At 44.6% G+C, this 14,660-nt stretch overlaps 2 long non-coding RNA genes across 2 annotated transcripts; one reads left to right on the top strand and one right to left on the bottom strand.

Annotated features, from left to right (window-relative positions):
- Positions 1 to 5,168: 5,168 nt before the first annotated feature.
- On the top strand, positions 5,169 to 6,908 carry LOC131915476 (uncharacterized). The gene is made up of 3 exons (XR_009380339.1): positions 5,169 to 5,207; positions 6,341 to 6,474; positions 6,627 to 6,908. It is a non-coding gene; the product is annotated as an uncharacterized LOC131915476 (long non-coding RNA).
- A 1,229-nt stretch (positions 6,909 to 8,137) lies between these two features.
- LOC131915475 (uncharacterized) lies at positions 8,138 to 12,493 on the bottom strand. The gene is made up of 3 exons (XR_009380338.1): positions 11,134 to 12,493; positions 9,416 to 9,805; positions 8,138 to 8,585 (listed from the first exon to the last, which is right to left on the bottom strand). It is a non-coding gene; the product is annotated as an uncharacterized LOC131915475 (long non-coding RNA).
- Between the last annotated feature and the right edge of the window lie 2,167 nt (positions 12,494 to 14,660).

The following is a 14,660-nucleotide window of genomic DNA, read 5'->3' as shown; positions in this document are numbered from 1 at the left end:
CTAGTGTTCAATTGGATAAAGGGTGATCTCCCCCAAAGAGGTAAGATGCAAATAGAATCAAAGAGCCAGAAAGGATGTGATATGAAATATTCATAACTACAGTTTTAGATGTGTTCCACATATTACCTGACCTAAGGGACTGTCAATGCTAAATAAAGTCTAATATCGACTGGCATATTACTCTTTTTGGCCACAGCAATAATGCTTCCTTTAGAGATCTCTCTCCAGGGGCTATAGACTGAATATGTTCTCTCAATATTTGTATATTGAAATGATTTTGTTTGCTATAAGCCATTTGGTCTCTGCCATTTTTGCTTTGGAAGCCACTAGGCATTGTTCAGCTCCCAATAAAGCAAATTCAACTTTTCCTTGCCTTGCCCATGGAGGCCATATAGGTGTTGGGCTAAAAATCCATCTTCCAATGTGACAAAGCAATATCCTGGGGATTTATCTGTACTGTCTCATAAACAGTTGCTATGGCAACAACAAAACACAGCCGTTACCAAATGTGCACATCTCGGCAGGCTTTTCCAGATCCATTTGCTCTGTACAGGCTCCCAAAAATGCTCTAGGGACTTGGTGTGTGGGATGTGGAAGAAGGAAAAAGTGAAGAACTCGGGATTTTTGAGTAAGAAAAAAGCAATGAGAAATGATGGGCTTTCATCTGAAAGTAACAAGTTAAAGGGCTGAAGAAATAAATGGCTCAGCAGTTAAGAAAGTGCACTGTTCTTACAAAGGGTGTGAGTTCAGTTCCCAGTACCCAAGTCAGACAGCTCACAACAGCCTCCAAGTCCAACTCCAGGGAATCTTTTGTCCTCTTCTGACCTCCATGGGCACCCAAACACTCTTGGCACCTGCACACATGAGTGTGCACGTACACACACACACACACACACACACACACACACAAGTCTTTTTTTTTTATTAAAAACAGTAAAGCTTAATGTTTCTGAGGAGTACTGCACAGAAGCCAGCACAAACTCTAGGCTTGCAGCTGTCCTTCCGAGTTTTCCCTCCAACATTTGATAAAGGAGAGAAACCATATGGCTGAAGATGGGAAGATGAAGACAAATGTCTAGCTGCATTCCAGTGGGAGAAAACAGACAGCGAGGAAGAAAGCAAAGGTTGGCATGGCTTCCCATGCCTGTAATCCCAGGGTTCAAGAGGCCAAAAGCAGGAGAATTGTTTGAGGCCATCCTGGACTCTAAAGTGAGACCCTCCAGAGCTGCTTAGGGAGGCCTGTCTCAAACAACTAATCAAGGGGCTGGAGAGATGACTTGGCCATATAAGCATGAAGACCTGAGTTCAGATCCCCAGTGTCCACATAAAAAGCCCAGGGCAGCAGTGTGCATCTGTAACCCCAGTCCTGGGCACTGGGAATCAGGTCCTTATAGCTCATTGGCCAGCCAGACCAGCCAATCAGTGAGGTCCAGGTTCAGTAGAGACCCTGTCTCAAAAAAAAGTAAGGAGGACAACTGGTGGCAATTTTTGGCCTCCACCTGCACACACACACACACACACACACACACACACACACACACACACACACACACACAAAATAAATAATAAGCAAAAATAGTGGAATTGAAAGCACAACAGAGAGGCCAGTAAGAGTTTCTCTCCTGACTGGTCTTACAATAGCCACTCTCTAGGTGAAGGAGAGGACACACAAGGGGAGACAAGCAGAGGTGGAGTCCTCTATCAAGTCAGCAGACTGTTGTTGCCATCTGAACTAGGTTGCTAGGCAACATAGCCATGCCACAGGCAAACCTGACAGACAGCATCCAACCCAGGTGGGCAAAACTGACTTTTACCAAGTAGGAGAGCTCTCTTCCAGGATGATCCTCTTTTTTGTTTTTTTTTGTTTGTTTGTTTGTTTGTTTTAATTTGGTTTGGTTTTTTTGGTGTTTGGTTTTTTTGTTTGGTTGGTTGGTTAAATTTTTTGTTTGTTTTTATTTTTATTTTTGTTTAGTTTTTCTAGAGACAGTGTTTCTCTGTGTAGCCCTGACTGTCCTGGAACTTGCTGTGTAGACCAGGATGGCTGCCTGCTTCTGCCTCCCGAGTGCTAGAGATTAAAGGCATGTGCCACCACCATCTAGCTAAGTTTTAGGATCTGAAAGGAGAGAAAAGACACGCACATGGGAAGAGGCAGCATCAGTGATGCTCATGCCAGAACACAGAAGATAAGAATAAAACATTTTTTTTCAAAGCTTGCCTTGACCTCACAATGTAGCCAAGGATGACCATGTACTTCTCTGAACTGTGGGCTTCTCCCTCCTGAATGCTGAGATGATGTGATAGCATCCAGTGTAAGCAGTGCTGCTGATAAAATCAGGGGCTTTGTGCATACTAGAGACTACTGACTGACCTCAGTGCCCAGCCACTGAAATGTCATCTGATCTCAACAACGTCAAGAGCAGCAATGGTCAACACTGACTAGGACCACTGTGTGCCTCTGTGTTTATGCTCCTCCCACACTGGAGCCAGCAAACTAACCTTGTCATTCCATTTCTCCACTGATGGCCCAGTTCAGTGCCTGGAACTCAGCCTGCTCAGTCCTGGTGATCTGAGGTGCCTCTCCTTGGCTTGGATAGAGAACAATGTATGAAAAAGTACTCAGAATCTGCTTCAACCTGTGATCAGTCATGTCCTGAGCCCTGCACTGTCCAATGCAGGGTAAATTTAATGACTGTGTTTGGGTCAAGGTCAACAAATCTTTCTCTTCATGTCTGAAAACTTTGGCTTTTCCTAGTATGTATGGAGGGGGGGCATGGTGCATGCGTGCCAAGGGTGTCAGAGGACTTTGCTTGAGACAGGGTCTCTTGTTCACCATGGCACAAGAAGTCCTTGAGCTTCTGGGGATTCTCTGGTCTCCATCTCCTATCTTGCTATAGGAAACTGACATTACAGGCACATACTACCATACGCCACTTAATATGGTCTGTGAGGAACTGAGCTCAAGCATGACAAGCACTTTACCCACTGAGACATATCTCCAACTCTCAAGACTGTTAGTTCTGATGCCATGTGGTCACCAGCCTTGGGTCCTTGTGTAGAGAACCAAGTCTAGCCCTCCTGGCTGCCTATGTTAACATGTGAGAGCAGAAGGAAGCCAATGAATCAGAGAACATTTGGAAACATTTGGAAAGATCTTAGAGCAAACAAGGGCACCCAGGGCCAGAGAAGGTTTTCTTCTGGTAACCAATTCTGAGGCCAAAGGTCTGCTAATAGAGTGAGTTATATTCTGGCCTTTTAGTGGGTTGTGGTAGTTTGAAAGAAAATGGCCCCCAAAGGGAGTGGCACTATTAGGAGGTATGGCCTTGTTGGAGGAAGTGCTCACTGTGGGGGCAAGTTTTGAAGTCTCTTTTTCTCAAGTTTCCTTCAGTGTGACAGTCAGTCAACTTCCTGTTGCCTCTGAGTCAAGATGTAGGACTCTCAGCTCCAGCACCATGTCTGCCTACATGCTGCCATGCTCCCCATCGTGATGATAATGGACTGAACCTCTGAAACAGTAAGCTGCCACCTCAATTAATGTTTTCGTTGTAAGAGTTGCTGTGGTCAAGGTGTGTCTTCACAGCAATAAAAACCCAAACTAAGATATGGGTCTAAAACACAGAGTCCAGAAGCCACCAAGGCTCATAACTTTTATATCCTACAGTTAAAGACAAATTAGAAGTAAAACATTCCTTGCAAAGAATCCATCTGGGTAGTCCAGAAAAATCTAATCTTTGACAGTGTCATGATGAACAATAAGGAGGTTCCTCAAAGAATTAAAAATCAAACTGCTGTATGATCTAGCAATCCTGCTTCTGGGTAGACACTCACAGGAAATGACATCAATATGTCACAGACATTGGTGCACTCATGTTCACTGCAACACTAGCCATGATAACACACACACACACACACACACACACACACACACACACACACACAATGGAAACAACTCTCATCCACCAGGTGATGAATATGTAAGGAAAATGTGGTACATAGCATACATAATGGTATATCATGCAGTCCTAAAAATCCTCTTGTGATATTAATTCCAAGAAGCATTTATACAGATGGCAGCAGAGTTTGAAAGGGGAGGTGATATGCTGCTTGATTTGAGCCTGACAAAGCTTAGAACTCCCACGCACGGCAGAGGACCTGCAGCCTGGATTTCCCAGGAAACCAGTTTGCTCTTGCTGCCTCTGTTTGAAGCTCAGGTTGACACATAGCTAAAGATTTCCCAGACTTGGGTGGGGAAAAACCTGGAGCCCATCTCTTTCCCCCATTGGCCCTGTCTTATTATCTCAATAGAATACCCATATGCTTCCCTCTCAGCTCAGCTCAGGGTATCCTGGTCCCCCAGGAATCCAGCCATCTGGATGGGCAGGGCAGAGGAGCAGAGAGGAATAAGGAGCAAATGAGACAGCCTTCCTCAAACATTTTGACAGTCTCCCATGTACTCACTCAAGTGCACACTCTTGGCCCTGATCCCGTGTGAAGCTGTGAATGAAAATGTGTTTCATCTAGACAAGAAAATGTGTCTCAAATAGCAACTGTTCATCCCCAGCTCTCCATCAAACTTGTGGACATGATGAGCATCAGATGCTCTACTCCAGGACCTTCCCCCTTCCACCCCTGCCTCTGCCCTTTAGGGACAACTGTAACTTCACTTTGGAAGTCTTCACAGCAGGTCCAAGGACCCTGAGACTTTATTTTACAATTGGCCTCAGGATCGCTTACTTATTCTGAAATTTTAGTTCAACAAATATTCATTGGGCACTTATTGTGTGCCAGCTGTATGCTTAATGTAGGGTCAGACAGCCAGGAGCTGGCCTTCAGGACTCTAGCAGTAAGGAGAATGTTATCTATTCTGTACCTGCATTGTCTGGCATGTGACTACCAGATACAAATGTCTCCAGAGCACTTAAAATGTGGTTAATGCAACAGGGAAGCTGAGTTGTCCATTTGATTTAATTTCAATTTATGTTGCTGCAAGCAGTCAGTGCTACTGCTGTTTTGGATAGTTCAGGGCAGGAATAAGCAAGCCATACTCTAGAACTCTATTCTACCTTCGGCTCCAAAGTCCTACAACAGAAGCCTGGGGACTCTGAGGCTGATGTCACAAAGCATGATCCCTAGGGCAGAAAGGATTGGGAAATTCCTCTTGGAATTGGGTGCCTAGGAGAGGAGCATTCAGGAGGGAAATAATGCTGCAGGTGAGTGGAGATGTTAGTAGGGGTAGGAATAGAAGGACAGACAGTGCTCTGTAGTCACAATAGGCTTTGGAGTTCCCTTAGTATTTTAGGAACCTCAACCCGGGGAAAACTGGATCCTTGGTCATGGCATGGGAAAGTATTTCAAGACAAGCCAATACAAAACAGGGTTAGAGTTTACTAAAAGTATAAAGACACTTAGGGAAAGAATAATTCACACCAGAGTGTGTATGTGGACTTGTTAGGAAGAGTTGCATTTCAGTGTCTCAGCATTAGCCATTTGTGACATCTTGGTGGCTCTGAAGTTACATCTCACACTCTCACACGGTGTGAGAGAATCTCCTCCTCTGTTTGTCTGATAAGTAACTGTTGAGGGATATTTGATCAAACTGTGAAGCTCTGAGACTGTGTTAATAAAATTAACCTTGAATCAAGGGGCAGAGCCAGCAATAAGTTTACAATAATTAACCACAGAGAACATGGAGGACCCAGCAATACAGATAGAGAGACACAGGAAGGAGTAGGGAGGGACTTCGAGATTCTCAGTCTTTTTGATTTGGGATGGTGTGAGGAGCCTCTCTTTCTTGATGAATCTCCAGCCAAAAAGAAAGGTCAGCAGTTGCTTCTTGGCTTCTCTGATCCAGCAGGTTTTCACCCCAAAATCTGACTCCCAAGTCTTTACTGGTAAATAGAACAACTTAGATAAAAATAACATTTGGCAGACCAAGCTGGTGCTGGCAGGACAGAAATCCCACCAGGCTGCAGTCTGGGAAGCAGGGTGCTGACTGCAGGCCACAAGGTGCAGATGGTAGTTAAAGTATCAGTATCTTCAGGCACAGCCACTAAGCAGACAGAAAAACAGCATTTGGCACCCAATATGGGGCTGTTTAACATTCCTTGTGGCAAGACCCTCCACTGGGATCTTCTAACAGGTTGAAAATTATTATAATGGGCACCATGAATATAAATTTTTCTCTATTCTACTCTTGTAAAGATATAGTAAAAAAGAAGTCTTTTAAATCAATCACTATAATAGGTCATCCCTTTGGTAATAAAGAAGGCAAGGGAACCCCAATTGTAAAGAACCCATTGGCTGGATCACAGTAGTAGCTTTCAAATCTGTTACCATTTTCCAGATTTCTTCTAACAACAAATATGGAATTCCAAGGACTAGTTGATTCAATACGTTGAGCATTTAGCTGCTCCTGTACCAGCTGTTCTAGTGCCTGTAATTTTTCTCATGTCAAAGGCCATTGTTCCATCCACATAGGTTTGTCAGTTAACCATTTTAAAGGTAGAGCTGTTGGTACCTTTGGAAGACCAACAGCTGTTGTGCCCTGCTTATGCACAACCTGAGTGGTCAGTGACTATTCTTGATAATACCTTTTAATATTTCTCTCAGAAGTATTCTTTATTTTACAGTTTGTTTCTGAGATTGGAGGAATGCTAAGCTGTGTTTTCCATTGCTGCAACAAATCATGTCCCCATAAATTCACTGCTATGTCAGCCACATATGGCTTTAATTTTCCTATCTGTCCTTCTGTCCCTATATACTCAGTCCATCTTGTACTTTGTTTTACATGAAATAAAGTTCCAATTCCTAGAAGATGAATATTTACCTCCTGAAGAGGCCAATCTGGATGCCAAGATTTTGGTGAAATTATTCTTACATCCATGCCTGTGATCAATAAACCTATAATTCAATGCCACTTGTATTTTCAGTTTTGGTCTCTGATCAGTTTAAATTTGTCAAAATACTTGTTTTATGGTCTCTCCTGAATTTTTTGTTCTATCTACTGAAGCTGTTCTGTTCTTGATCACATCCAGAGCAATATGGTTTTTAACAATAGGCATTAATTCTTTTAATTGCTCTGTGGATTAGTTTCTCCAAATAACATTATAAGCAAGCCTTGTGGGATTGTAACCTGAGATAAAACTATGGCTGCACAGAGGAGTTAGGAGACGTCTATTTAGGGCAACAGAGGTGAAAGACTTAGACAATTTATAGCTGGCAAAGAAGAAAGAGCTTCAGCAAGTGTTGTTAAACTTATGTTGGGACTCTTTCTTTGTAAAAAGGATATTTATTTTAATTGTACAAATTTTTTGCCTGCACACATGTCTATGCACCACATGTGCATTGCCCACAGAGGCTAGAAGAGGGCATCAGAACCCCTAGAACTGGAGTTATGGATGGTTGTGAGCCACCATGTGGGTGCTGGGAACTGAACCTCAGTCCTCCACAAGAGCAATTAATGTTCTTAACCACTGAGCCATCTCTCCAGAATCTGTGTTGGAATTCTTGATTCTTAGCAGGTGATATGATTTTAATGTGCCCATGGGGACTTCGTCAGAGTCTCACCTTCAGTTAATTTTCCACTTCGTATATGCACTAACACTCCTCCAAGACCAATTGTAGATTCAGGCTGCTTGGCCAGAATTGAGCCAAGTGTAAGGGCTGGGTCAAGCTATAGAATAGGACCAACAGCATCAACAGCAACACAAAGCTGAATTGAAGTCCCTGGAGCAGCTGAGAGTTCTCTGCCTGTTAGTTCCTTCACATACATACATACATACACACACACACACACACACACACACACACACACACACACACACATACACCGTGTGTGGTGGTCAGGTGACAGGTAGGTAAGGCCATTTCCTTGCAGTATGTCCTCTTTTTATGGGTCCAGGTAAGCATGTTGTACCTGTTCTTCAGTCTGATGTGTCTGATAACTTCTTGGACCTGACTTTTCTTATTTTAACATATCCATGTGCATAGAGTCAATTTAGTCTGGCAATGTATGGGGCAGCATCTTTTTACTTCCAGAACAGGTTATTTGATCTATCTGTGCCTTGTGGGTGGTGACAGACAGACGGTGCTGTTTGTAAGATGGAGTCTCTCAGGGCAAGGCACAGCCTGAAAACCAACTTTTACACAATATGGAGTAACTTAGGGCAGTCCGTAGCCAGGTGGTAACATGGGAGAAATTGCTTTATCCCAACCCATGCTTAAAGGGGCATTGGTTTTATATGATAGGGTAACTAACTGTTGGAGCAGTAAGCCCCATATTCTTCCCCTTGATGCCAAGGACAGGCATCCCATCCAACAATGAGCAGAATGTCCCTCTCCCTGCATGACCCTCCCACGTACACCTACTCCCATCAGCACAAAGACGACAAAATGATTTTTAGATCCTTTCATATTGCATGCTCCCACTTCACTTTTTAAAATATCTCCAGTGGCGAGGGTAGACGAAACAGAGTTCGTTCCTTGGCCAAGACTGCTTCTCAGAAACATTCCCAGACTCTGGTTCATTTAATCTTCAGTGGATTTAATTCCATCTGGACATCCTCAGGCAGCCTGTGCATTTTTTGAACCTTTGAAAATAATGTAAAGAAGGAAGAGAATGGGCAAGAAATTCACTTATATGCACCTCTCCTGCATACCCCAGCTCCCTCACGTGTGCGTGCACATGCGTGCACGCGTGCGCGCGCACACACACACACACACAGATTACAAGTACTGTGCCTTCTTCACAGCTTTGCCCAGGAGCCATGTCCTGCCTCCTCCAGTGTATGTGTCCTATGAGCTTTAGCATCTTTAGAATCTGTTTTCATTCTAAAAGAATTTATTTTGCTTTAAAATGTTTACATGTTGGTTTGGGGGTGGCTGGGGGATGCCTCATGGTTTAAGAACACTGCCTGCTCTTCCAGAAGACCTGGGTTCAGTTCCCAGCAGCCACATGGTGGCTTTACCATCTGTAACTCCAGTCCCAAGGAGTTTGACACTTTCTTCTGGCCTCTGTGGGTACCAGCCATATATATGGTTCATGAACATACATGCAACAAGACATGTGTGTATATAAAATAAAAATAATAAACTGCTTTTAAAATGTTAACTGGAAATCTCTATAATTAATCTAATTAATTAGAGGCCACCTTCAATCTTACATAGTGTAACTGAGGATAGCCTTGAATTTATCCTCCTGCCTCTACCTCCCAAGCGCTGGGGTTACAAGTGTACACCACCGTATCTGGCTTTATGCAGCACTGGAGAGCAAACCCAGGGCTTCCGACATGCTAATCCAGCACTCTGTCAACTGAGCTACTTTCCCAGCCCCTTGGAAAGCTCTTGATGGTAGAAATAATAGGATTCTGGGGAAGTGCAACTGTCGCAAGCCCAGGCCTCCCTGGCAGCACTGGCTAACCTAGGTTCTTCAGAGCAGTGTTGATAAGCCAGCACAACAGATCAAGGGCATTACACCACGTAGCTCCAGGAAGTCTTTTCGCCCAGCTCTGACTAAATTGAAAAGTCACCACCTATAGTTGCATATAGTTCTAAGTCCCCCTTGTAAAACCAGGAGCGTATCATGGGAGTGATGCTTTCCACTCCTTGGAGGTGCCCAATGCTGTTACTCTGGGGTCTCTCTTCAGGGCCAACAAGACTATTAGATGACAGAATTCCATCACTGGGCTCATCTCTGAGCTCTTCTACAGGAAAATGGATTCTGTAAAGGGCTCAGCCTGCACCTAGGCAGGTAACCAGAACTCCTGGGCAGTGCCTATGAGAAAACAGGTCCTCCCACTCACATCAGCACCTGCAAGAACAGCATGAAAAAAGCAAAGGAGGAGCTTTAGAAATGCCTTGGTGGTTAAGAGCATGTACTTGCAGAACACTCACGTTTGGTTCCCAACTCCCATGTCAGGTGGCTCACAATCACCTGTAACTCCAGCTCCCAGGACCCATCAAGCACCTGTATGTGTGTGTGCATACTAACACACACACACACACACACACACACACAGAGAGAGAGAGAGAAAGAGAGAGAGAGAGAGAGAGAGAGAGAGAGAGAGAGAGAGAGAGAGAGAGAGAGAGAGAATTGCTGGCGTTGCTCGAAGGAGACTATAGGAAGGAAGAAGAAGATGGTGGAGTAGAAGATGGAAGAAAGGCATGCTTAAAACTTCAAGAATACATCCATCCGGCTTCCACGCTGTCCCAAGTTATATGGAGTATGGCTAGAGAGGGAATGCTGAGCATCAAGGCTCCATAGAGTTCTCTGAACCCCCATCTCCACCTGTACAATGGATACAGTAGTGACATTCCTCTTGGATTTGTTGTAATATTCACTGGGAAGAGACTATGTGAGCCAGTATGAAGGGCTCAGTTCATAAAGAGCAGTTATTACTGAAGGAAACATAGGGGAGGTAGGAGGAAGAACTGGCAGCTGTGAGACTCAAGGGCAAGGATGCTCTCAGGCAGGAAGGTAGAAAGGAGAGAGTCAAGATTACCCAGAGCAGGACATAAGAGGATCCAAGGATGAAGAAGGGTTACAACCTTAGCGGTAAGGCTCCTTCTTCTTCACCAGAGGCTGCGGATGCATGCCAACTGGATCAACTGGGTAAGAATCCAGTTCTGTATGGAACTCAAGGGTGTCCCCAAGAGTCGCTTTTCCTACTAGTTTGTCAATGCCATGGAACACATGACAACCTCTTCCAAGGCTTTGCTAACACCCCCAGGGTCTCTTTGTAAGCATCACAATGAATTCTCTCCTGACCATCTCTTTGAACAACAAGCATTTACTTTCTTGAACCTCTCTCCAGTTTGACTCCCAGAAACATTTCCATTGCTCCATGTCAACAAATATAATACAAACTATTTTATAAAATCCACCTCTTACAGAATTCTCAAGGTCAACACCATCAACAATTCTGGACTGTGCTTTTACTTATTTTTTGACAAAAGTATGTTGAACTATTCAGCTTAAATTTCAGTGAGTGATTGATCTTTGCCAACACCCCGTAGCCTTATAAAAGGTGGTTGAAATTTTGCATTCTCCATGATGACCTTGAAGTAAGCATCTGTTCATCAGTTGTAGGAATGTTTCTCTGACATGAATCCCTGAAAATGAAACTGATAAGTACTTACGTGTCACAGAACTATAACCCGAAGAAGGGAGGGCATCCTGGCACATGTCACAATGTGTATAAACCATGAAGACATAAAACCAAGTGAAATAAATCAGACACACACAGACAGACGCTGCAGGGTCCCACTTGTGTAAAGCATCTAGAGTAGGCTTCTGAGGCCTGGGGAGATGGGAAAAGGGGAGTTGGTGTCAATGGGTGATTCCAGTTATAGGTTTGTAAGTTCTGGAGGTGGGTTGTACGGCAATGTGCATATACTCAACACTACTGAACTGCACGCTTAAAACACAACAGTTAATCTTATGGTTATATGAATTTTGTCACAATCAAAACTTTATTTTGAGCTGGAGAGATGACTCAATAAGTGCTTGTTTCTTTACAAACGCAAAGACCTGAGTTTGATCCCCAGAATTTATATGAAATTAGAGCTGGGCATGGTACACATTTGTAATCCCACCATCAGGGAGGCAGGGACAGGTAAATTCCTGGGGCTCAATGGCTAGCTAGCCTAGCTGAATAGGGGAACCAATGAGCTTCAGGTAAAAGTGAGAAACCTTGTCCCAAAAAGACAAGGTGGATGGCTCCTGAAAAATGATAGCTGAGGTTTCCATTTGGCCTACATGTACATACACACATACACAAACACATGTATACACATGTACATATGTAAAGATGAAACCACACACACACACACACACACACACACACACACACACACACACGTACCTGTACACACACATACATAAAAAATTAATTTCTTGCAAAGAACAAAAAGATTGCTGGATCTGAAAGTAAATCCATGTTCATCTTAGTAGATACTGTCACAGTTTTCACTCCCGTGCAGTGGGTAAGAGGGCCCTTCTCCCATAGCCTCCCAACATGGGCCTGGTCAGTCTTCTCCCAATTATGGCTTGGTGATGGCAAGTGAAGGGGAAAAGAATAGAAACCAACATACTTCACTCGAAGTGTAACAAAAGAATATTCCTCCTCCAGGCCCCATGCAGATCCTCCAGACGGTGCATCTGGGTGGTGGCTTTCCGCAGGGTGGGTGGAGATCTCCGTGGACGCCTCCAGAACTCCAGAATTACTTGTGTTCTCTTCCCCCATCTCACTCCCTAACCTTAAAAATGATGACTCCCAAAAATCACAGACTGACCTACATATCTTCCTGAAACAGCTGGCCTGCAGAATCACTAAAACTTAAGTTAAAAATAGTCTCTGGCTCTAAAAGAAGGATGGGCCCTTGGTAACAAAGCCATCTTACAAATGTTCCCCTCTCAACAAAGGGCACACAAAAGCTGACCCAGCTTTGTCCTTTGAGCTCGTCCTTGCTTGTGACCGCCCCTCCCTGCTCTGGACACAAATCCACCATTTCAGATTCTTGGTTCATCTATGGAAGGTGGGCAAGGAGGAAAAGGCATTTACAGCCAGACTAGAAGCTGGGTCACTATTTCCATGTTACAATACCCATCTGGACTCAAGAGTTGAAATGAGTTGTCTGGATTCACACACAGTACAGAAAGCCACATTTTCATTGTAGGTGTCACTCCAGATACTGCAGTGGCTGCAACCCACTCCTCTGCTGCAGCCAAGGTCCCAACAGAGACTCAGGTCATGAGTGTGCATGCCCCAAGCAGATAGAATTCTAAACAAGGTTGGAGTCCTGCAGGACCCAGATGCACTTCTAAACAGCTCACCTAAAGAATGCCCAGCAGGATGGTAGAGCTGGAGCAGGGGTGGAGTGGGAGAACAAGGAAAGAGATATCTTGATAGAGGGAGACTTCATGGGGATAGAGAGAAACTGGGTGCTGGGAAGTTCCCAGGAATCCACAAGGATGACTCCAGCTTAGACTACTAGCAAAAGTGGAGAGGGTGCGTGAACTGGCTTATTCTGGTAATCAGATTATTAAATACCCTAACTGTCCTCATAGATCCTTTATCCAGTAACTGATGGAAGCAGATGCAGAGATCCACAGCCAAGCACCAGGTCAAGCTCCAGGAGTCCAGTCGAAGAGAGAGAAAAGGGATTCTGTGAGCAAGGGGCATCAAAATCATGATGGGGAAACCTATAGAGACAACCAAACCAAACTTATGGGAACTCATGAACTTTAGACCAACAGCTGTGGAGCCTCCGTGGGACTGGACTAGGCCTTCTGCATAAGCAAGACAGTTGTGTAGTCTGATCTGCTTAAGGGACCCCCGGCAGTAGGATCAGGATCCATCCCTGGTGCATGAGTCGGCTTTTTGGAGCCCATGACCTATGGTGGGACACCTCGCACAGCCTTGAGGCAGGGGGAGGGGCTTGGACCTGCCTCTACTGAATGTACCAGGCTCTGCTGACTCCCCATGGGAGGCCTTACCTTCTTGTAGGAGGTAATGGGAGTGGGTTGGAGGGGGGGAGGCTGGAGGGGTGAGAGGAGGGTAGAGGGGAATCTGTGATTGGCATGTGAAATGAATAAAAAAATTTCTTAATAAATAGAAAGAATGCCCAGCATTGCTGGGGAGATGGCTCAGCAGGTAAAGCACTGTGTGAGGACCTGAGTTCTCAACTCCAGAACCCACAGAAAAAATGTGGGTGCAGTAGCACACACATCTATAATCATAGGGCTCCTATGAAAAGTCAGGAGGCAAAGGAGAATCCCTGGAAACTTGAGGGCCAGATAGCCTACAGAATGAGCCTGACTCAAACAAGGTGGGTAGTGAGTACAGGCAACCATCTTTGTCCTCCACACACTTGCTGGCATAAAGGTGCACACACACACACACACACACACACACACACACACACACACACACATCCTAGGTGCCTTGCTGCCTGATGGCTTCTCCCTCCACCTGAGTTCAGAAGAGCCTTTTCCTAGGGAGAGTGAGTGAGTGGGCCCACTGTCCTATTGCCAAAGACCTAGTTTTTCCCTGCAGTGTGGAGTCAAAGTTATCGATGAACTCTTAATCTCCGTGTTGATGGGAATAGGGGCTGCTGAGTGGGAAGATGGCACCTCACCACCCAGCTGGCATTTTGTTCCAGAGGCATAATCTCTGAGGTAGATTTATAGTGACAAGATCAGGCTAAAACCAGTTTCAGTCACCTAGAAAAAAATTAGTATCAGAGACAGGTATCTGCTGCATTAACTTATCCACCCTCCAAATCCTGAACTTGAGGGTGACCCCAAGGGACACAGAACTGTGACAATTATAGATATGGATCCTGGCACACATTAAGGTAGCCTAGGCCCAGATAAGCCTGCTGGGAACAGCTTTGAAAGATGTCTTTCATTTTGAGAGGTGGAGAGGTTAGGGAGAAGAAGAGGGAACTGAGAAAATTTTTGAAAATTTCATGACTGAAGAACCTGTGGATTCTGACTCCTGTGGCACAAAAACCTTAAGGAGACTATGCCTGGGGAGAAATGACCCAGAAGAGGGGACACTAATGCAGCACTGTGCCCCACATCTGCAAAAAGAATACATCCATTGTACTGACTAGTTTTATGTCTACTTGACACAGCTTGTCATTTGGGAAGAGGAACTCTC

Source organism: Peromyscus eremicus, chromosome 7, assembly GCF_949786415.1.
Source record: "Peromyscus eremicus chromosome 7, PerEre_H2_v1, whole genome shotgun sequence".
In the NCBI taxonomy this organism is placed as follows: Eukaryota; Metazoa; Chordata; class Mammalia; order Rodentia; family Cricetidae; genus Peromyscus; species Peromyscus eremicus.
Note: the sequence above shows the minus strand (reverse complement) of the source record. Positions and strands in the feature narration are given on the sequence as shown.